Genomic DNA, 23,517 nt, shown 5'->3' with positions numbered 1-23,517 from the left:
GCGTCTAGCGAAGAACGCACAGGGATGCAACTTATTATCAGCAGTGGCCGATTGGGAGAGGACAGCTCCTACACCAGTATCAGAGGCATCTATCTCAAAAATAAGGGTCAGGGTGTACGAGAATGGGAGCCTGGGAGAACTGGGACTTGAGTCTATTAAACGCTTCCTCAGCCTCTGGCCCCCATCTAAACGGAATCTTAGTGGATGTGAGAGCGTGCAGGGGTGTAGCTATTTGACTATAGCCTCTAATGAAACGTTGGTAGAAGTTAGCAAAACCTAAGAATCTCTGGAGCTGCTTGCGGTTCTCAGGAGTCGGCCACTCCACAACAGCCCTAACTTTCTCAGGGTCGGACTTAACTTGTCCTCCTTCTAATATAAGCCCTAGGAAAGAGACGGAGGACTGATGAAATTCGCACTTCTCGGCTTTAACAAAGAGGCGATTCTCTAGCAATCTTTGGAGAACCAAGCGTATATGCTTCTTTACTGGAATAAATCAAGATGTCATCTAGATACACGAATACAAAGATGTTCAAAAAATCTCTTAACACGTCGTTAACTAGTGCCTGAAAAACTGCAGGGGCGTTACATAATCCAAAAGGCATGACTAGGTATTCAAAATGGCCGAGAGGTGTCTTGAAAGCAGTCTTCCATTCGTCTCCCTGACGCACCCGAATTAAGTGGTAAGCGTTGCGTAAGTCGAGTTTAGAAAATATGGATGCATTTTGGACTGGTTCAAGTGCAGAAGACAGGAGGGGAAGGGGATACTTGTTTTTAACAGTAATTTGATTGAGTCCCCTATAATCAATGCATGGCCTGAGTGAACCGTTCTTCTTGCCTAGGAAGAAGAAACCAGCCATAGATATCCATAATAAAGGCTAGATGTCTCGTCCGCGCTGCTGGCCAATGGGGGTCGACGTCCGCACGTGGCGGCCATCTTGCCACAGGCAGCTCGCTCATTCGTAACATTGTGTTTCAATGGCGCATGTACTTAAATAACCATAACTTCCTCAATTGTCTAACGATTCTCAAACTGTTTGGTTTGTTAAACAAAAGTCAGACATGTAGTTATGACACTGCACACTTATGAATAATTATAACCATGGAATTTCATATAAAAAGAACATTGAATAGAACATACAGGTGCAATAAATATACAAATGCACAAGGTATTTATGTTAAATCAATATATGCTATTAAAACTCAATGGCAACATGATATATATATATATATATATATATATATATATATATATATATATATATATATATATAAACACTTTTATTAGGGTGTGATTAATTATTCTACAGTTCTAATTTATTTATATTTACATACATACTTTTATAATATGAATATTACTGTTATAATAAAATATGAAATACTGACAAAAAAGGCTTATTGTGTGGCAACCTCTTGGTGTAGAAGCATAATCCAGGTTTCAAATTAAAGGTAACACTTTGAAGTTTCATGTAGACTATTCGGATTATATATCAGGAGTAATTACACAAAAGTTCCTATTTTTAAACCATTGTAAAAGTGACATTTATTTGCTATTAAAATTGGTACAATAGTCCCATTCACAAGTATATATAGATGTAGCATGTTGAAATCCCCACCTACACTACTGTGATGGTATACACATGGAAGACAGAGATTTAAAAAATGACCCAAAAAACATAGCTTGGCTAATGCCCTTTGAAAAGGACGGTTTTATTGAGCTTCTGTTGCATGTTGTTGCTCTGTAAGCTAAGGTTAGTTATTTTGGCAATGTGGTGCAGCCTTAACTTAAAAAACAAGGACACAACCAATGTTAACAGCGTATGGTGGTGGCTGTCTATGCCATACTGTGTTTCTCCGATGTGCTCTCTGAGCACAAACACATCCTCTGACCCTATCCTCTTCCGTACAATGTACACGACCTCTAGCACTTTGATAGGCTGTGATCGTCTGGTACATGAGGTCTGACGAATGACCCACTCTGCTGTCCTGACCACATCACTGTGCCTTCTGATGGAATCACCAGATTTCCATTGTTTTTTAACTTCAGCAGGTGGTAGCTCTGGTCCTTGATGGCAGATGCAGCATCTGTTACCAAGCTGGCACGGCAGACATCACAGGACAGCTTCTTCAGAGCCCGTCGCTCAACAAATCCTGAAATAAGAGTTGGTATATTAAAATAATTTATAATAACCATGGGGAAATTAGGGGAACATTTATCTTTTTGGACCATTGTGAGATTGATTTCCCTCAAATTTACACCAAAGAGTAATTGTCATACAATCGTTATTGGTGTCAGTAAAACCTATATAATTGACCAGTGGTCTCAGCCTTGATAACTTGCGCAAGTAGCCGTGATGCGCAACTATGCTGCATGATTAAGTTATTTTTCAACAAGAAAATCTGCAATTTTGACATGTTCATGCATCAAGAATTATAGCCACGTTCATAACGTTTGTAAGAAACCAAACTGTTTGTAAATCCGTCAAGAATTCAATGAGATAAGAGTATTTGTGTTCGTGCTGATCACTCACCTTACATTAGGTACCACAGAGCACGCCAGAAAGCTTGCCTGAGGCAAGATGGCCGCCGGTGATGACGTTTGAGACTCCGCCGTAAGACATCTAGCCTTTATTATGGATATCTATGAAACCAGCACCAAGCGGGGAGGAAGAAGGTCGAATCAACCCCGCCGACAGCAACTCGCTGATGTACTCCTCGAGCGCCTGACGTTCAGACCTCAAGATGTTATAGAGGAGACTGGTCGGCAGGGGAGCACCCGGTAACAACTCGATGGCACAGTCATAGGGGCGATGGGGTGGCAAAGAGCTTGCCCGACTCTTACTAAAAACCTGACGTAAATCGTGATAGTCCTCAGGAATCCGTGAGAAATCAATCTGATCCTCAGACTGGGGTCTAGAAACGGATGAATGTGAAACCGGACGGGCTGAGTGTAAACAACGGGCGTGGCAAGCCGGTGACCAAGCTTCTATTCTGGATTCAGTCCAATCAATGTGAGGGTTGTGAACAACTAACCATGCTAGTCCTAATACGACAGGGTAACGTCTAACTGGGAAAACGTAAAAAGATAACTTCTCACGATGGTTACCGGAAATGATTACCTCGAGGAGACTGGTACGGTGTGTGATCTTGGTCAGCCCCTGACCATCTAAGGCTGAAACTTCTAGGGGATCAGGCAATCTTTCTGTGGAGATATGAAGTTGGTTAACTAGTCTTTGATCAATCAGGTTAAAATCAGAACCCGAATCCACCAAAGCTAACATCTTCAAACTGTCCCTGCCCATCCTCAAGGACAGTGGTAAACAACGCCTTGACTTAACCTGATCGCTTTACCTGACAACAATCCGAGAACATAGGCGATCTTAATTTGGTCCGAAGGGAATTGACTACGAGAACTAGCAAAAACCAACTTACATTGGAACAGGAATCCACTGCGGCCTCCGCTTTCGCCGGTAAACCTTTTGGGATTCGGGGATAATCCTTCGATAGGTGGTGGTGAAGCCACTACTTCCAGATTAACGTTGGCGGAAGGCGGAGCTGCGGCAGCTTGACTGACAGGTTGAGACAACACGGAAGTTAGGGAGTTAGTGAGATGGGTAAGCTGAGCGGCTACATGTTGTAGCTGCTCATGAGTAGAACTAACGGCTAACCCGAGTGATTGCATCTGATCGTGTTGAGCGGCTAGTTGTCTCCCGAATACCTCTGCTGGGCTTGTCTGGCCGGAGCCTTCCTCTGTCATGTTTTTTAGCGCTTTAGCCCACATGCAGAAAGTATTAGGGAGACCAGCACTCAGTTTAAGAGTTTTTAATAAAGGAACAGAGCGAATACACGGAGCTATGACTGGACGCCGGGATCGAGGCCTGAACGTCTGGGCGGGGTTGACTGTAAAGGAAGGAGACCAAATGAGGAGATGACGAGAACAGCGAATTGTGGATAATGCGCGGCTTACCCTTAGTCGGTGAGTGTCGGACTGGGGAGGTTATGGTCATGGTACTACTGTCTACTCTGAAGTGTGGGTGGAGATTGGAGGGCGGCAGATGGAGTCTGGCGAGGAACCCGAGGCAACAACCGCAGGCTGAAGAGACAGATGGAGTGACCGGAGGGCTGAGCAGGCGAGCGTCCATGGGTATCCGGGAGGGGGGTCTCACCCCGGCTGGGTATTTGCCAACTAGTTTGAGGAGGAGAGCCAGCGCGAAAAACTGAGCAAAGGAATCCACGGATCACTCTTCACAAAAATCTCCGGAACAGGTATGTGCATCCAAGCACGCAAAACTGTAGCAAAAACAGGAAAAAACAGAAGTAAATCCAATGTAGCGAGAAAACCAGAACAGACTCACGAATAGGTATCCAGGACTTGGTCGGCTTTGTCGTACCACGACTGGTTAAGGCTCTGCCGTCTTCCATCTGTCACAGCTCTGCTTAAGAAGGCCGCAGATTCTGCTCCCGATGAGCCACAGGTGTGGGGCACGCCCCCACAATCACCAACACCACCTGTGAGAAAGACTCAGAACCAGAGCAGTCAGACAGCACCCTGACAGCTATCCGTAGGCAGGGACACAGATTACATCCTGGACAGGTTGCCAGTCACAGGGCTGAAATATAACCATTTTATTAAACTTCAAAAAAGTTAAATAATTCCTTTCTATAAACTCGTGAGTTGTGATAATTAATTGCTAGGCAATAACAGGAAAAACAGACTGATTATTGTAATGTGCATTCTGTGTTAAATTAAAATATATGATGTCATCATAGTGTTGGTTATGTGTCCTGCATTGTACAGGTTGAGGTTGGCCTTGTATGATCATAGGATTAGTTTATATTGAAGGTGACAGGGAGCCAGAGGAGTTAATGTACAGGTGTGAAGTAGACGGTATGATGATGCAAACTGCTGTTTTTGTACCAGCTGTAGTTTGTGGAGGTTTTCTAGAGGACAGGGAGGGAAGGGAGCTGAAATTGTAAAGTAGAGGTGAGTGGACTGTGAACCAGTTTGGCAAAAACTGTAAATATGATGCTGCAAATATGAAAGTTAACCAGGTGATGTTATGAATGTGGAAAGCGAAGGAGAGGAGGGAGAGGCTGCCCAGGATGACACCAAGGCTCTGAAGCTGAAAGGTGGAGAGATACAGGATTTGTCAATGGATATTTTAAAAGTACCAGATTTGGTTAATGTTGACTTTGCACAATAAGCAGGTGAGGTAACTGATGTAGCATGATGTTCACAGCCTGGGAATATATGTGCTGACTAGAAAAAATGCTCAGTCAAACTGATTTTTGCTTTAACCCCTGCCCTAGAGTTTGAAGAACTAGGCAGCGATAGTGCTTTGCAAGAGGCCTACCTGGTGCAGGAAGGATCAACAACCCTACTACCCTGTTAAAAGAAACAAAGCCTTTTTACTTTTGCCCTCTGGGGTTTATGACAGTGTTACAGAAAATTACATGTTATTTAGATTTATGCTCAGATTTTGACTTGTTTAGTTTAATGGTACTAAACATTTCAATTCAATTCAATTCAATTTTATTTATATAGCGCCAAATCATGAAACATGTCATCTCAAGGCACTTTACAAAGTCAAGTTCAATCATATTATACAGATTGGGTCAGATTATACAGATTGGTCAAAAATGTCCTATATAAGGAAACCAGTTGATTGCATCAAAGTACCGACAAGCAGCATTCACTCCTGGGGAAGCGTAGAGCCACTGGAAGAGTCATCTGCATTGTACATGGCTTTGCTGCAATCCCTCATACTGAGCAAGCATGAAGCGACAGTGGGAAGAAAAACCACCCATTAACGGGAAGGAAAAACCTCCGGCAGAACCGGGCTCAGTATGAACGGTCATCTGCCTCGACTGACTGGGGTTACAGAAGACAGAGCAGAGACACAACAAGAGAAACAAAAAAGCACAGAAGCACACATTGATCCAGTAATCTGTTCTACATTAGATGGTAGTAGTGGGTGAGCCGTCTTCTCTGGATGATGTCACAGTTAACAGAATGCCAGACCAGGTGTACCTACTATGAAGAGAAAAGAGAGAGAACAGAAAGTTAAAGCAGAAATGACAACACATAATGCATAATTGAAGAACAGTAGAACTCAATAGAGTGAGAAAATTAGATCCTGATATACTCCAGTAGCCTAAGCCTATAGCAGTAAAACAATAAAGGTAGCTGAGAGTAACATGAGCCACTAGTTATAATTTTTGTCAAAAAGAAAAGTTTTAAGCCTAGTCCTAAAAGTAGACAGGGTGTCTGCCTCACGGACCAAAACTGGGAGTTGGTTCCACAGGAGAGGAGCCTGATAGCTAAAGGATCTGCCTCCCATTCTACTTTTAGAGACTCTAGGAACCACCAGCAGACCTGCAGTCTGAGAGCGAAGTGCTCTGTTAGGAACATACGGGGTAATCAGAGCTCTGATATATGATGGAGCTTGATTATTAAGGGCTTTATATGTTAGAAGAAGAATTTTAAATTCTATTCTTGATTTAACAGGAAGCCAATGAAGGGAAGCTAAAATTGGAGAAATATGATCCCTCTTGTTGATTTTCATCAGAACTCTTGCTGCAGCATTTTGGATCAGCTGAAGGCTTTGAACTGCATTTTGTGGACTTCCTGATAGTAAAGAATTACAATAGTCCAGCCTTGAAGTAACAAATGCATGGACCAGTTTTTCATCATCACTCCTGTACAGAATGTTTCTAATTTTGGCGATATTCCGGAGGTGAAAAAAGTCTCCCTCTGGAAACCTGTTTAATATGGGATTTAAATGACATGTCTTGATCATGTATTTGATCAGCTTATGAACTGCCTTGTAAATGCAGTGTTCAAAATATTCTCTACTGAATTTGTTTTAGTCTCTTGCAGCTGTATCTTCTCTTTGCCTCAAAAGCAACCTCCAGAAAAAAACTATTCATGCATAACAATGTTAACTCAATAATACACAGATTAGTAATATACATAATCAATATGTAGGAATTTCTGAATTAACTTCAACAAAATGTACCTTTATTTTTTCAGCTTTGCACTTACCTTTAGGTTTACGACCCATTAGCTCTTCTTTCCTCTAAGATTTTTCACTCGACTACGTGGGATTAAAGCTGTGCAGCTGATTTCCAAGCCTCATAGAAAATTTTGTAACTCAAGCAGCTAGAATCTATCCAAAATGCCACCAGCAGTTATAATGTGTCCCTTCAGTGTAGCAGAATCAGATCAGTTTCCCCCCCAACACCTGGTGTTACCATCAAAAGCTCTGCCATTGCCTTAAATGTTACTTAGGAGAAAAAAGTATGTGAGAACTTTCTATGGTGTAACTGGTACAGAGATAAAATGTAAGTGAACAATAGATATATTAATAAACATTCATTAGGGTTCTGTAAGTGTGAATGCTCATAAATCTGGCAGCTTAGTAAGAGTCTGATCTGATGATGTAAGCATGAGAAACACATAATTTAACTTCATACATGCCAAGGACCTTCTTGTTGCAAGGGAACAGTGCTACCAACTCCACCTTTACGCATTGTATTTCAAATGGAAAAATTATGAATTTAGTTTTGAATTTGCAGAACTGGAAAATATTTTAGATTTTTTTAAACAAATGGATGTATCTACATTTTCCTAAACACATGCATATATTTACTCTATAAACTGGAAGCTGCTTAAGGATTTAGCTGCAATGTAAATCATCCATCCATCCACTTTCTAACACGTCTATCCCTATTGGGGTCGCAAGGGATGATGGTGCCTATCTCCAGCTGTCATTGGGCGAGAGGCGGGGTACATCATGGACAGGTTGCCAGTCTATCGCAGTGCAACACAGAGACAGGCAGGACAAACAACCATTCACGCACACACTCACACCTAAGGAGAATTTAGAGAGGCCAATTAACCTAACAGTCATGTTTTTTGAAATGTGGGAGGAAGCCGGAGCACCCGGTGAGAACCCCAAGCATGTACAGGGAGAACATGCAAACACCGTGCAGAAAGGCCCAGGGCAAGGGTAGGACTTGAACCCAGGACCTTTTTGCTGCATGGCAGCAGTCACTGTACACCCCCCCTCACAACACACACACACACACACACACACACACACACACACACACACACACACACACACACACACACACACACACACACACACACACACACACACACACACACACACACACACACACACACCAGTGAATCAGCTATTTAGCATTTAGTAGCAAAATCAGTTTCACACCTCTGTAGCATGGAGTTGGCCAACGTCTGGCATTCCAGTACATATCAATAAGACCACTTTCTACATCTGTTGATCAGAACCAACATTTTTGGTAGCACCCCACAGATTTTTTTTTTTTTTATCCAAAAAGGTCTGGGCACTGAAATGGCCACTCTTTAACATTAATCTTTTTGGTCTGGAGCAAAGATCACTGGTGTGTTTGGGGTTATCAGTGGTAACTTTTAAATAGGTGCACTAGAGCACTTCCTGCATCACAATTGCAGGAAAAAAGTATAGACACAGTAAACATAAATTACAAAATAAAAAGTAATTATTAATCTTTGACTTTAGATTTTTGAGCAGCAGTCCAATTTTGTTTCAGATTTATTTGGGGTTAAATTTTGTGTAGGCCTAATTCTAAAATTTCAATGGTGAGGGCTGCCAGCTAGATAAGTATGTGTAGGCCCTATTCCATTAGACCTTTAAAAGCCCACCAGGCATTTCCACTTGAGGGATTTCACTTACCCCAGGCTTTACTTTCATGAGAAAAAAACATGTCAAGAAGCCTGGGGCTTTGATCAATAGGCGGGGTTGTGTGCTGCAAGGCTAAACTGTCTGTCAGCAGGGGAGAAAGGAACATTAAGGAGATAACTGGTTTTATATCAATTTTATACCTTTAATTTATCACAGAAAGTAGTTTTAAGAGGTTTTAAGGCCAGAAAGTAGACCTCCAAACTTCACCTGTGCAGTAACTTCATCGGGGTAATGAGCCAATTTTGATACTTTATTTGACTTGGGAGGGAGGCTGCAGTGGGAAACCCCCATTGCTGCCGTGTTTAGTCATCCAGACAGTCTATGATTTCCCACAGACTGGAACTGTTCGACACAGCAGAAATTTTAATATAAAATGTTTACTAAGTTTGTGGAGAACATCTTCAAGTACCAGGTATCAAATGTGAAAATCTTCACCGGATGTTTTCGGCATTTTAAGTTAATCATAAACTGTTTTCTCACTGTTGTGTAATTAGACTAATATTGTTGTACTAATAATTAAATGGAGCCCTTTCATTTTCCTTGTGCACAGAAAACACTAATTTTCCTAAGACAAACCATTAACCACATCTGAGGGGAAAAGATAAAAGACACTCCAGCTTTCTAAACGCAGACGTGTCTGCTGTATTTAATTCAGATCCCCAGATTAAGCCAGGCTTTCTCATTTTACCTGCACTGAAAGTTTTGTTTGAGAGTGCATTGTCTGATTAAATCACCCTGTCTGTTTTGTGTGTATCTGTGTACGTGCGCGGAAAAGCTGCTTTCCTCCTTCCGTGGCAGAAAAGCGGAGACCTGCTCAGTGCATATATCCTATAAAAAAATATGGCTGTGGCCAAAAGTCTGCAGTACTGTATTTAAAAACTATCCTTGTTGTCTTCCCATGGTCGAGGAAAAAATATAAATATAAAATATAAATAAAGCTCTAAATTTTAACTTCATTTGGCAAACATTGGAGCACAGATCACAGTCTCGTCTCCCCTCTGCTTCTGTCATATACGCCATGCAGCTGTTTTACATAAAAGGCCCCTTGTAAATGAAAGCGATAATCTTAAAAGTACCAGATTTTGGTTTACCCCGGGAAACTCTAAAAAATACATTTTCATCAAGCCTTGACAAACAGCATTCATTCCTCATAAAAGAGCGTAGAGTAACAGTGGACAGTCGCCTGCATTGTCGATGGCTTTGCAGCAATCCCTCATACTGAGCATGCATGAAGTGACACTGGAGAGGAAAACCCCCCTTCAACAGGGAGGAAGAACCAGACTCAGTGTGAATGGTTATCTGCCTCGACCAACTGGGGGTTAGAGAAGACAGAGCAGAGACACAAAAGCACTGAAGCACACATTGATCCAGGAATCCTTTCTATCTCATATGGTAATAGTGGATGATCTGTCTTCCCTGTATGATATTATAGCTAACAGAACGCCAGACCAGGGGTCTGGCGTTCTGAGAACAAAAAGTTAAAAGCTGAAATAACAACAAACAATACAAATTGGAGAACTCAGCAGAGTGAGAAAAATAGACTCTGATGTCCTCCAGCAGCCTAAGCCTATAGCAGCATAACTATAGAGGTAGGTCAGGGTAACCTAAGCCACTCTAACTATAAGCTTTGTCAAAAAAAAATGTTTTAAGCCCAGTCTTAAAAGTACACAGGGTGTCTGCCTCATGGACCAAAACTGGGAGTCGGTTCCACAGGAGAGGAGCCTGATCAATTAAGGATCTGCCTCCCATTCTACTTTTAGAGACTCTAGGAACCACCAGCAGACCTGCAGTCTGAGAGCGAAGTGCTCTGTTAGGAACATATAGGATAATCAGATCTTTGATCTGTGATGGAGCTTGATTATTAAGGGCTTCATACTTGAGAAGGAGGGTTTTAAATTATATTCTTGATTTAACAGGAAGCCAATAAAGAGAAGTTAAAATTGGAGAAATATGATCTCTCTTGTTGATTTTCATGGTAACTCTTGGTACAGCATTTTGGATCAGCTGAAGGCTTCGAACTGCATTTCGTGGACTTCCTGATAGTAAAGAATTATAATAGTCCAGACTTAAACAAATGCATGGACTAGTTTTTAGCATCCCTCCTGGACAAAATATTTTGGCAATATACCAGAGGTGAAAAAAGGAAACCCTGGAAATCTGTTTATTATGGGATTTAAATGACATGTCTTGGTAAAATAAAAATAACAAGGTTTTTTACCTTATTACCAGAGGTTAATTTAATGGCATCCAGATTAAGTGATTAATTAAGATTATTTTTTGACGACTCTGGACCAAAGATTACAACTTTATCTTTGTCAGAACTTAAAAGCAGGAAATTTAAAGTTGTCCAGGTTTTGATGTCATCAAGACATGACTATAATCGATGTAATTGATTGGATTCATCTGGATTCAGTGGTAGCTGAATGTCATCAGCGTAACAGTGGAAATGAATTCCATGCTGTGATAATTTTACCAATCAGAAGCATATATATAGTAAAGAGAATTAGCCCAAGAACTGAACCCTGTGGTACCTAGAATATTGAAGAAGATTTATTATTAACATGAACAAACTGGAATCTGTCAGACAGATAAGATTTAAATCAGCCTAATTCTTTTCCTTTAATCCCTACAGTATGTCCAAGTCTTTATTGGAGAATATTCTGATCAACTGTATCGAATGCAGCACTAAGATCTAACAGGACAAATACAGATGCAAGTCCATTATCTGAGACCATGAGAATATCATTAGTGACCTTCACCAGAGCTGTTTTGGTGTTATGCTATGATGAAGCCTGACAGAAACTCTTTTAATAGGTTATTACTTTGTAAATGCTCACATACTTGATTAGCAACTGCTTTCTCAAGAATTTTAAACAGGAAGAGAAGATTAGATGTAGGTCTAAAATGTATTTATTCATCTTGATCAAAAGAGTTTTATCCACAGTTTTATCCAAGGTTTAATAACAGCTACTTTAAAAGCCTGTGGTATATATCTATTTAATCAATTAATCATGTCTAAAATGGGGGCATTCATCCAAGGGGAATATTTCCTTAAATCATTTGGTTGGGATTTGGTCTAACATACAAGTTGAAGGTTTAGAAGAAGCAAAAATTTTAGATAACTCTACTGGGTCTAAACAGTTCAAACATCAATCAGGTTTTAAGGATTCCTCCAATGCTGCCTCACTTACTGAGAATGAGGTAATTATGTTTGGGAGGATGCCAATGATTTTATTTTAATTTTATTTATGAAGAGTCCCATAAAGCCATTACTGCTGAGTTCTGAGGGAATGGATGGATCAACAGAGCTATGACTCTGGGTGAGTTTGACAACTGTACTAAAGAGAAACCTAGGATTATTTTTAATCTGTATTAATGATAAAAAATATGCTGCTCTAACTGCGAAGGGTCTTTTTATACAACAGTAGACTGTTTTCCCAGATTAGGTAGGATTCTTCTAGATGTGTAGAGTGGAGGACTCAGTTAAATTGAATTCAAAGGTTATTAAAAGTGGTCAGATAGGACAGGTTTGTGAGGAAATAGTTAATTCTTCGCAACCAGTGCCATATGTCACCACAAGGTCCAAAGTATGAAGGTAAGAGTGCATCAGTTTATGCACAGTTTTAGCAAAACCAACGGAATCTAGGATAGTATTAAAGGCTATATTAAGGTTATCACATTCAGTGTCAACATGAATGTTAAAATCCCACACTATAATAACCTTGTTAGTGATTAACACTAAACCAGATAACACTAAGTCTGAGAATGGATCTTAAAACTGAAAGTAAGGGCCTGGTAGAGTATACAAAACAACAAACGAAAGAGGTTTTATTGCTTTACAGTTTGGATGAGGGAAACTAATGGTTAAATGTTCAAAAGAATTGTAGTTACCTGGCCTGTCACTAATTAATAAATCAGACTGAAAGATGGTTGCTACTCCTCCTCCTCTTCCCATAGTTCTGGAAACATAGAAATTTAAATAATTAGAGGGAGTTCACTCATTTACACTAACGTAGTCCTCTTGCAGCCAGGTTTCTGTGAGACAAAACAAATCAATTTCATTATCTGAAATCAATTAATTAACTAGCAAAGTCTTTGGAGGGAGAGACCTTATATTTAATAAACCACATTTGTGTTATTTTTTGGTTCAAGCTGAGTCATATTAATTTTTGTGACATATTTATGATTTGCTCCCTTTAGATCTGTCATGAACGAGAGATTGAGGACCCAGTATTCAGCCAGACACAAAAGTGCAAATAAAAAGGCTTTAATAAAACTCAAAAAATAAGTCAGACTGGGATAAGCAGGCTCGGTGGTCAAATAACAGTCCAGGGTCGATACACAAAATGGCAGTCCAAAAAAGGCAGGAATACAGACAGGGATCAGGCAAGCTCAGATAATCAAAAGGCAGAATTAGGTCGGCAACACGAGTAAGCAGTCAGACAGGGCAGGAAAAACAGGTTCAGGGATCAGGCTGGCTCTGCAGTCAAAAAAGGCAATCGGGTCGGCATCAACAGGCAATCAGAAAAGAAGGCTGGATAAGACTCACCAAAAGGCTTGAATTGATCTGGCAGATTGCAGGGGATAGAGACAGGTATATGTAAGGGAGTGAGCAGGTGAATGGAGTGAAACTAATTACAAGAATGGGTGGAGCTAATCAGGGGAAGGGAAGTGACTGGACGTAAACTGAAGCTGATTGGATGGTGACTGAGAGGTGAAAGAATGCTAGCAGGTGAACTGAATAAAAGGCCGGTGACAGAAATGATCGAAGGCCAGAAGAACTGATAACATAAAACAAAATCAAACCACAATAAAACCCAATCTATTCCATAAACCAAAACTAATAAAGAAACCTAAACCTAAGACTAAACAGAACACAAGCTATAATAGAAACCAAACAAGAAAGAACCGAAAACAAAAACTGAACTTGAGGCAGGAGACTGAACTAATTAATCAAAATTAACAAACAGCCAAAACAAAGCCCAGATCCTGACACGATCAGTTTTTAATCTGTTTAGTTTTGGCCGTTGGAAAGACACTGTCTCAGTGGAGTAATGGGTGGCCAACAGAACAGAAGTTGCAGAATCAGAATCAAGTTTAATCGCCAAGTAGGTTTGCACATACAAGGAATTTGACTTGGTGATGATGGTGCAGACAGAAATAAGAATACAATAAAATAAAGTAAAATTGAATAAAATCAATATATATACAGAAATAATATACATTCAGTAGACTGTACGTTAATGTAACACAGAAGCAAGTCCTGAACGGGGGAGAGAGACAGTGACCAGTTCCACGGGCGGCTCTTGGCCTTGTTCATAAGACCGGTAGCAGATGGGAAAAAGCTGTTCTTGTGGCGTCAGGTTCTGGTCCTGATGGACCGCAGCCTCCTGCCAGAGGGAAGTGTCTGAAATAGTCCATGACTAGTTCCCATGATCGCGCCGCGGACGGCTGCCACGGTGTGTTGGTGCGCTGTTTTTTGCTTTGTTTTACTTCTTAACTCTGGTTTTTGCGATGCTACCCGGAGCTCTTTCACCCGAGAAGAACTCATGAACATCAGGGCTACATCACCAGAGGATTTATTCCCTACTTTTGTTCTCCCAACGCTGGAAATTCTGGACATTCTGGTCAAAGGTGCGCTCACCTTTGCTCACACAGTGAACAGCCGGAGGAGAGGAAAGCGCGCTGGTGCGCCACCGCAAGCGCGGACTCCGCTCACCGCTACCGGGCATAATCCTGTCCAACGTGCGCTCCCTGCCCAACAAACTACACGAACTGAAACTGATGCTGGGAAAAAACAGGGACCTCTCCTCATCTGCTGTTTTTTGTTTCACTGAGACGTGGCTGTGTGGAGAAATCCCGGACGCCGCGCTGCAGCTGGACGGCTTCCAACTTCACAGAGCCGACTGCGACACACATCTCTCCGGCAAGGCGAAGGGTGGAGGGATCTATTTCTTCATCAACAGCGGCTGGAGCAACGATGTGTCAGTGATCCAGCAGCACTGTTCTCCTGACCTGGAATCCTTCATCATAAACTGTAAGCCTTTTTATACACCCCGCGAGATTGCTTCATTCATTCTGGTCGGTGTTTACATCGCGCCAAACGCAAACGTGCAGGTCGCACAGCGCACGCTCGCAGACCATATACTGAATGTGGAGCAGAGAAATCCGGACTCCTTAGTTATTCTCCTTGGCGACTTTAACAAAGGAAATCTCACTCATGAACTTCCTAAATATAAACAGTTTATTAAATGCCCGACCAGAGAGGAAAGCATTCTGGATCACTGCTATACAACAGTCAGAGACACTTATCATGCTGTCCCCCGTGCTGCACTGGGCCAATCTGACCACGTCATGGTTCACCTGATTCCTGCTTACAGGCAGGAACTAAAACTCTGCAAACCTGTAGTGAGGACATCAAAGAAGTGGACCAGTGAGGCTGTGGAGGATCTTCAGGCGTGTTTGGATTCTACTGACTGGAACGCTTTTAGAACTGCTTCCACCAGTCTGGATGAGTTCACAGAAGCTGTGACATCATATGTCAGCTTCTGTGAGGACTGCTGTGTTCCATCACGAACCAGGGTGTGTTACAACAATGATAAACCCTGGTTCACAGCAACACTCAGAAGGCTAAGGTTGGACAAAGAAGATGCCTTCAGAAGTGGGGACAAATGCAGATTGAGAGATGCAAAATACAAGTTTAGCAAGGCGGTGAAGGAGGCTAAACGACTGTACTCTGAGAAGCTGAAAAACCAGGTTTCAGCCAACGACTCTGCTTCTGTCTGGAAAGGGCTTAGGCAGATAACAAACTACAAGCCTAAAGCCCCCCACTCCATGAACGACCGACAGTTAGCCAACGACCTGAACAACTTCTACTGTCGTTTCGACAGACAAAAGGACAGTCCTGCAACCACCCCCCACGACACCACCCAACAGATCACCACCCCTTTCTGCCATGACCTGCAGAAAGGTGTGTTAAACTATGACTCGGCTTCCTGATCTGGACCCTGGGTTGTCAGTATTTTGGAGAACTAATAAATCCGGCCAGATTCCTAGAAACCTTTCAAAGTAGGATGGATGCCGTCTCTCTGGATCAGAACCAGTTTTCCCCAGAAAGTTTGCCAGTTATCAATGTAGCCCACGTTGTTTTCAGGACACCACCTAGACATTCAGCGGTTGAGTGATGACATGTGGCTATGCATGTCATTAAACATGTTATGATGGTCACATTAGCATTGAGATTCAGACTGATACCAGAGTTCTGCTGTGATTTGGCATGGTCTAGACCAGGGGTCGGCAACCTTTACCACTGAAAGAGCCATTTGGACCCATTTCAGACAGTAAAGAAAACACTGGGAGCCACAAAATCCTTTTGAAATTTTAAATGAAATAACGCTGCACATAAGGGCTTTTTTGCAACAGAATGGACCCGCACCAGAACCAATGCACCTCTGCGCTTGTACTTCTACTGTTGTTTTAATGGAAATCATCAACTCTGCTAATGTCAGAGTTTTTATTTTGAATAAAGCTTGGTGCGAGTAAATGCACCACATGGTCGGACTATTTGATTTTCAGCCCATATAAATGGTTCATCCGGAATACTTTCTTTCCTTTTAATCCGAACACATTTTAATCACATCTGCGAAAGTGAACGAGCTCCTGTCATTAGACGAGCTATCAGACGTTCAGGCTGCACCTGAAGCTCCACTTCAGCTGCGCAGGACTCCGCTCACAGCCTTGAGCCAAGCGCTGTTCGTTTTCCTCACTTTGAAAATGAACAAATGTCAGAGATAGAAACAACTCGTACCCTGCTGTTTAGCTCTCTTCACCCTCATCAATTACTCCATATTATTTTAGGTCACCGTGTTTGTCATTTGAAGAATTTACTAAAAAAAAAAAAGCAGCATTTGAAAATGCCGCCTCAACTCTGCCTCGCTGTGTTTATGTCACTGCAGCCAGTGAACTACCAGTTTTTCTTCTTCTTCTTGAGTTTGACGGTGAGTCTTTTCAGTGTGCATTACCACCACCAACTGGTGAGGAGGAGTGTTGGTCAGCCAGCACTGACGACTGCCTGTGGCTCCACGACATAATTATTTTCAACACCTGAGCCGCATCAGAGCGATCAAAGAGCCGCATGCGGCTCCGGAGCCGCAGGTTGCCGACCCCTGGTCTAGACATATACCAGAGATATCTGAAATCATAGGTGGCTGGAGTTGCTAGCCTGAGTTGTGGAGCCGTGGGCAGAAGCTAAGGTGGTGCTTGGACAGACTTCAGTTTAGACTGAGGCAAGGAGCAGTTCTCTAGTAACTTACTAACAGCAGCAGTTTTCCTATCTAATATCTATATAAACCTCTGCCATGACCTGTGAAGCAGCTAGAGTCTGTCTTCAAAACAAATGGCATCATCAGCTGGAGTCACCTGGAGTCTCTTTCTGAAACTGCCATATTCTAAATAATTTAAAAGCTCAACAAATCTCCTTGAATTCCTTCTCTGACAAAACAACAAGGTATTGAGTGTTTATCCACTTTGTATTGCCCATGCTGTAAGGTGAAGTGTGATTCTGTCACTTATGTCTCTTCTTTTATTTATTTTTTACTTCAGAATAACAGTACCAAGGCTAAGAGTAGATAGGTGGAATCTTCTAATAACACTGCATGTTCTAGCTGCCACCCAGGTTACCCACTCAAGCAAGATTTTGTGATTTTCTGTTGAGCCAGTGGCTAGTTAAAGGGGACATATTGTTGCACAATTACACACTGTTTTAAAGTTATTTAATGTTTAATAAATAACTCTATGTCTGTTAGGTATTGTCCGGTGAATATCAGCCCAAGACCTGATTTTAGGACAGTAATTGAAATGGAAGATTCGAGAACTGGCGTTCTTTTAACAGCAAACTCTGCACACATAAAATAAAGGAATGACAGCTTCTCTTCAAGTTCAAGAATTTATTAACAGAAATAAATTGAACATCCAAAGAACATCACTATATAATGCTGTTTTTCTAAATTAACACTATATTTCAATCAACAAATCCTCTCTACTTGGCTAGTGAAACTTAACAAACTACTAAGCAAAATGAAGATAAAAAGAAGCTAAGGAACTACGTACACACAAAAGAAACAAAAGACAAAATAAAGTTGTTGATCATCATCATCAGAATAACTCAGCGAATCCTGGATCACTGCAGATCTGGATTAAAGAATCAAAGTTCATCTTAAAAAATGTGAATTGAGGTTAAATTAGCTTAACTAATTCAGACCAACATTTGGTATGTGTTTCAACCCATTCACAATGCAAATCCTGAGATAAACAAAACATTATTTGATGAACTAACATTTTAAAGAATTATTTTCTCAGTAAACATCAGTACCTTATAGAACGCTGGATTTTGTCAATGCGATTATACCTGTGGGAGGCTAGGGGTGGCTGTAGCAATCGGTTGCTAAAATCGGCTAATCCTAAAGTTATACAAAACACCTTTAAATCGACATTAATATTCCATATTCATACAGTAAAAACGCTCATAGCACTATCGAACGATGGTGGAGCCAAACAAAACAAACCTTATGTTTGAAAGAAACCATAGTTGCGTATCCAAGAAGGGCGAATGTTACCGGAATCTAATAGCATTAGCCAGTGGACCTTTTTTACCGCTGATTTTAAAAAGTTTCGGCTTAATTTTAGTTGTAATGAGTGGACCGGATAACACAAACATCAATATCCCATCAATGTATCAAATCCTTGTGGAGACAAAGTTTGTTACAACGTGTTAAAAACACACTCGAATTACATCAGCAATGGCATGGTTCGAAGAATGCTGACGGGAGCTACCCTGTAAGCTCCATGTGTTTCAAAGACACCATGAAAATGCATTAAGTAACCTTCTAAATAACCCATTTAACTTTCCCTGTTATTTCTTTGCCAAACCTGTCGGTGCCTCTGTGTGAGCTCGGTTCACTTTGGGCATCCAAGGGAAAGCAGTACTCCAGGATAAGCAGCGGGCACGCGGCTCTGCGGCAAGCCGAAACACGATCAGAGCAAGCCACTCTGAGGTCCTACATGCAGTCTCTGTGACCCGGTTGTAGTCGGGTCCCCGGCATGTGAAACTCAGCCCTGCAGCGGCGACTCCCTATCAGCTCCTCGTCTCAGCTTGGCCTGGTGAGGAAAGGAGACCTCTCTGCGGCATTTTGTGTCAGCTTTCCTGCAACAGCTGACAAAAATAAAGCTGGTTCGGCATAGGGATTCTTTCACTTCGGCATCTAGCAAAAATTAGACTGCAGACTTTGCTTTGATTTGGCCGTCAAGTCTTCCGCTCCACAGAGGACAATGACAATTCCCCCTTTGTCGCTCCATCGAAGAGGATGGCTACTAAAAAGGGGAGCTGTTATGTCTTAGCCTCGTGAGACCATCCTGATCTCGCGAGCTTTCAAGGTTTCACTCGCAGATCAGTCTGGCTACTCTCCGTTAAAGAAAATTTGGAGCCGTTCACCAAACGAACGTCCAATCAGCGTTGGCTTTGAGGCGGGTTGAGGTGTGACGCAACGAGAAGATCAACGGTTCAGTCTAAAGAACATGGCGGCTTCAGCCGATGAAACTAGCGTTAGCGTGGCTATCGAGCAAGTTTTATCAGAATTACAGAGTATTTCTTTGCTGAGCTAACGTACTTTCTCTGTTATTAAAAATAAACACGAAAGGCTTTATTTACTAACAAACTGAGCAAAAATAAAGCACAAAACACCAAAATAACAACTAATATGCCAACAAGATGTGATAATATTTCATAAAAACCTTGTATGCAACCAGAGTGAGCTACTGATGTATACATTTAAAAAGAAGTCAAATAATATGGCTATGCCCCTTTAAGGATTATGGGATCACAGAGGCTGAAACTGCAGAAAGAAGTTAACTGGGAAATAACAGATAAGCCATTGATGCCAAGGACCTTACAGAGGTGGCAAGCATAAACAAATGGACAGTTATCTTGGGGCAGAATGGACACAAGAATATCCCTGGAGCCAGGCTCTTTTATAGTCTAACAGTGACACATCCCAAAGACAACATGGGAAGAATCAACAAATCATCGAGCAGGTCTTTTCTGATCTATATAAGCTGACGTAAGTGAGAGGTTTGGCACTCTCGCTTCTAGATCTTAACCTGCCGCATGATTTTATGTATGAGAGTCCAGGTCTGAAGCTATGAAATTCTTCTGGCTTGTTAGATTAAAAGCATGTTAAAGCATAGTTTCTGTTTCAAGAATTACCTGTTTCAACAGGGTACAGTTAAATCTAACGTAATGGTGTTTCCGCCGGACCTAGAAGTGGTTCTTTTTTATTATTTTTATTTTTTTTGTTTTTCTCAGCTGCACAGAGAAAAACAAGGTGAGGAGATTCCTTTCTTTTTAAATCTCCAGGGGCTGTGATGTCACATCCTATGTGGACAGATTTTTGTATTTTGAATGCAGAAGAATGGATCAGATAAGTTTTTTTGCAAATGAGTTGGTAAGAAGTTGCATGTGGCTACACACGGTGAAAGGCCTAGGGGTCCGGCACTAACCTCTGAAGATTGCCATAGCCTAGGAAAGTGGGTTCTGAGCCTCTTATTATATAAAAAGGAAAATTGATCCTAATCCAGGGGTGTCAAACTCATTTTGGTTGAGGGGCCGCGTACAGCTTAATCTGATCTCAAGAGGGCCACATGAGTAAACTCATTGCAAGATTAAATAGAACTAATAAATGTGGACTTGTTGATTCTTATGTTAAATTAATTTCACTTTTACACAATATATTATGAATAACCTCAGCGTTTTTAAGAAAAGTATGTGCAATTTCAACAATACTTTTACTCGGTTAAACATTTACTTGTGCATTATGCATAAGAACTGATCACAGTGATTATACAATATTGAAAAACATTTATTCAAATTTTTTGGAACTTAAAAACACTGTCCTACATGACAAAATACATCAAACAGATAAAAATTAAGAAATTATTTAAATTTTTCCACACCTGAAGCTTAATCTGCTAATTAAAACACAGCACTTTTTTTCAATAATTGTTTTGTCATTCTCTTCCTTTTATCTCCTCTGTCTTTCACCTTTTCTTTTTTCTTTTTTCTTTCTTTGCTCTCCTACTTTCCCATTGTAGTGTCCATATCATTCGAGATATTCCCCGCATGAATCATAATAAAACTATGCACATTCAAAAATCAAGCGGAGCACTATGGCAAAAGCAGTTCTGCTCCACTTGTGAAAGTCAAATCTGATGAGCTCTTTTTGGCATTAAGACAACAATTATTATTGCCACATTGCCAGACAGGACACTAAAAAAAAAAAAAAAATTGGCCATATGTTTGACACCCCTGTCCTAATCTATATTGAATATTAAATCTGCCTTTCTAAAAAACAAGCACATAGTCAGCTTTAGTTTAAAGTCCTTGAAACTATCATAGATAGTTCAAAAAGCCCCCAGCCGGGTTGGATTTAGGGTTTGAAAGGCCCTCATCTTTCTCATAAAGAAGCTTAAAACCCGCCAATCCAATTATAAAACCAGGTCAAGTTAAAAAAGTAAACTGGGCAGTATGAAAGAGTATAAAATCTATATTATAAAAAAGAGAGAAAAATGTGTAACTAGCAGAACTAAAAGGCGCAACATTATTGCAGGGGTATGCATTAAGGTAAACACTTCCTCTTAGCCATAGTTGGTAACTTGTTGAATTTACTGTGAAAAACACCGGAATATTGTTATATGTGGACCGAGGGTTTTGGTCTGGGTGTGATTTGCTGGGGGGGATGAGGGGGATTTACCCCCCCTCTGTTTGTGATGTCCCCCCCTCTGGTCATTCATGTTTTATCCCTCGGGGGGATACCCCCCCCCCCCTCTGATCTGAATAAGTAATATTATCAGGGATTAAAGTTCTCCGTCGCTGCGACAGATTTCTGTCATTTGGAAAATGAGCGCAAAATGTTCCGTGTAGACTTTTTATTGAAGATTTTAAACATAAGCTGCTCTCAACCAATGACATCTGGCACAGTCGGGACATTAGCCAATCAGAAAGAGAGTAAGGCGGGTCTTTGCAAAGCCGAGAGCTGCCAGTCTGAGGTTTATCGGTGTTCATCATTTTAACTTTTGAAAGAGCATCTCAAACTGACCACAGATGGTATGAATGAAAGTAGTGGTGGTCAAAGGTTTTCTTTGGAGGACAGAAAGTTCTGCCGATAGAACAGCTGACAACAACTTCCCTCGGTAAGCGTGTCAATCTGCTCCTGCAGTTAACTAATGAATTATTTCCACCTGTGGCCATGTCGTCTGTCAGCGTTTATTCCCTCGCTTCCAGTAATTTAGCTGATAAACACAGCGACCGACCAGGGATCTCCCCATGATTCACTGTTATGTTTTATTTAAAACTGAAAGAGTAACGCTCTAGCTCGGCTAATTTATCATGACACGCTTTTTTTTTTTTGTTTCTTCACAGGCTCGGAATGTGATACGATGTTGATGCCCCTTTTTGACTGGGTCTGATTCGGAAAAAGTAAAAAAAATAAAATAAATAAAATCATAAATATTATTCCACCTGCACTTTTTCTGTAACAAAGAAGGCAGAGCTGCAGTCAGATCGGCTGTCAGTCAATAAGCAGCAGCTTCCACCTCATGAGCAGCTGAACCAGGACACTTGTTAAATAAAATGACAAGGATTTTGATGCATACAGATTATTAAGGAAACTACGTCAAAAATAAAACAAATAAATTGCAGCTACAACATGGACTGGAGAACGGGTTCTAACTGTGTGTGACCAGAGAAAGGCGATTCTCAGAGTTTTTGTAGTTATTTGTTATTTTTACACGGAGTTGAGCATGATGTGAAGCGACACTGTAGAACTGATTCGCACTAGAAACATGTTAAATAGCCTCCTGTGGGTCTATGGACTCATTTTACTCCAATCCAAAAACACCTGCCAGACAGACAAGCTACAGCAGCCAAGATTACATTAAACAATATTTAACTTAACACAGAAGTTAAAAATGTTCATCTTTAAAAGCAAGTTATGTTTTTTTCTGATAAACTTTAAGCAATTTTACTAAACTTTTTAAAAGTTTTACCTCCCATCCATGGATTTTCCATACCTGCTTTTCTGTACAGGTGTTACGTCATGCCGTATTTGATTGGAAAAGGCGGCTTGATGTAACACAGGGTTGTGGAGGAGCTGTGTACCATCTCCAGCAGTCAATGAGCGAGAGGTGGGGACACAGAGTCAATCCTGGACATGTCACTGGGCTAAAATATAACTGTTTTTATAAACTTCAAAAAAGTAAATGTCTTTTTATAAACTCATGAGTTGTGATAATTAATTAATGAGCAATAACGGGCAAAGCAGAGGCTGATTATTGTAATGTGCGATCTGTGTCAAATTAAAATGTATGATGTCATGATAGTGTTGGTTATGTGTCCCTCTTTGTCCATGGCTGTTGTTGGCCTTGTATGTTCATAGGATTGATTTATATTGAATGTGTCAGTGGAGTTAATATACAGGTGTGAAGAAGATGATGTAATGATGCAAGCTGCTGTCCTTTGAATTAGCTGCAGTTTATCGGGGGTTTTGAAATTGGAATGGTGAGTGGACTGTGGACCAGTTTGGCAAAAGTGAGATGGAAGAACTTGCTTGATGCTGCAAATATGAAAGTTAACCAAGTGACGCAATGGATGTGGAAAGTGAAGGAGAGGATAGAGAGGGCTGTCCAGAATGGCGCCAAGGCTCTGAAGCTGGAAGGTGGG

The 23,517-nt window shown here is 41.1% G+C and overlaps 1 protein-coding gene and 1 long non-coding RNA gene across 4 annotated transcripts in view; one reads left to right on the top strand and one right to left on the bottom strand.

Annotated features, from left to right (window-relative positions):
• Positions 1–23,517, top strand: part of LOC105917636 (glutamate receptor ionotropic, kainate 2) — a 1,028,886-nt gene that overhangs the window by 598,583 nt on the left and 406,786 nt on the right. The window lies entirely within an intron of this gene.
• On the bottom strand, positions 1,679–4,616 carry LOC118558135. Of its 2 annotated transcripts, XR_004928170.1 has the most exons (3): positions 3,430–4,616; positions 2,529–3,199; positions 1,679–2,148 (listed from the first exon to the last, which is right to left on the bottom strand). It is a non-coding gene; the product is annotated as an uncharacterized LOC118558135 (long non-coding RNA). The 2 variants fall into 2 exon arrangements; XR_004928169.1 differs by having other exon boundaries at positions 2,529–4,600.

Source organism: Fundulus heteroclitus, chromosome 3 (assembly GCF_011125445.2).
Source record: "Fundulus heteroclitus isolate FHET01 chromosome 3, MU-UCD_Fhet_4.1, whole genome shotgun sequence".
Classification (NCBI taxonomy): Eukaryota; Metazoa; Chordata; class Actinopteri; order Cyprinodontiformes; family Fundulidae; genus Fundulus; species Fundulus heteroclitus.
This window is presented reverse-complemented; position numbering and strand designations above follow the sequence as displayed.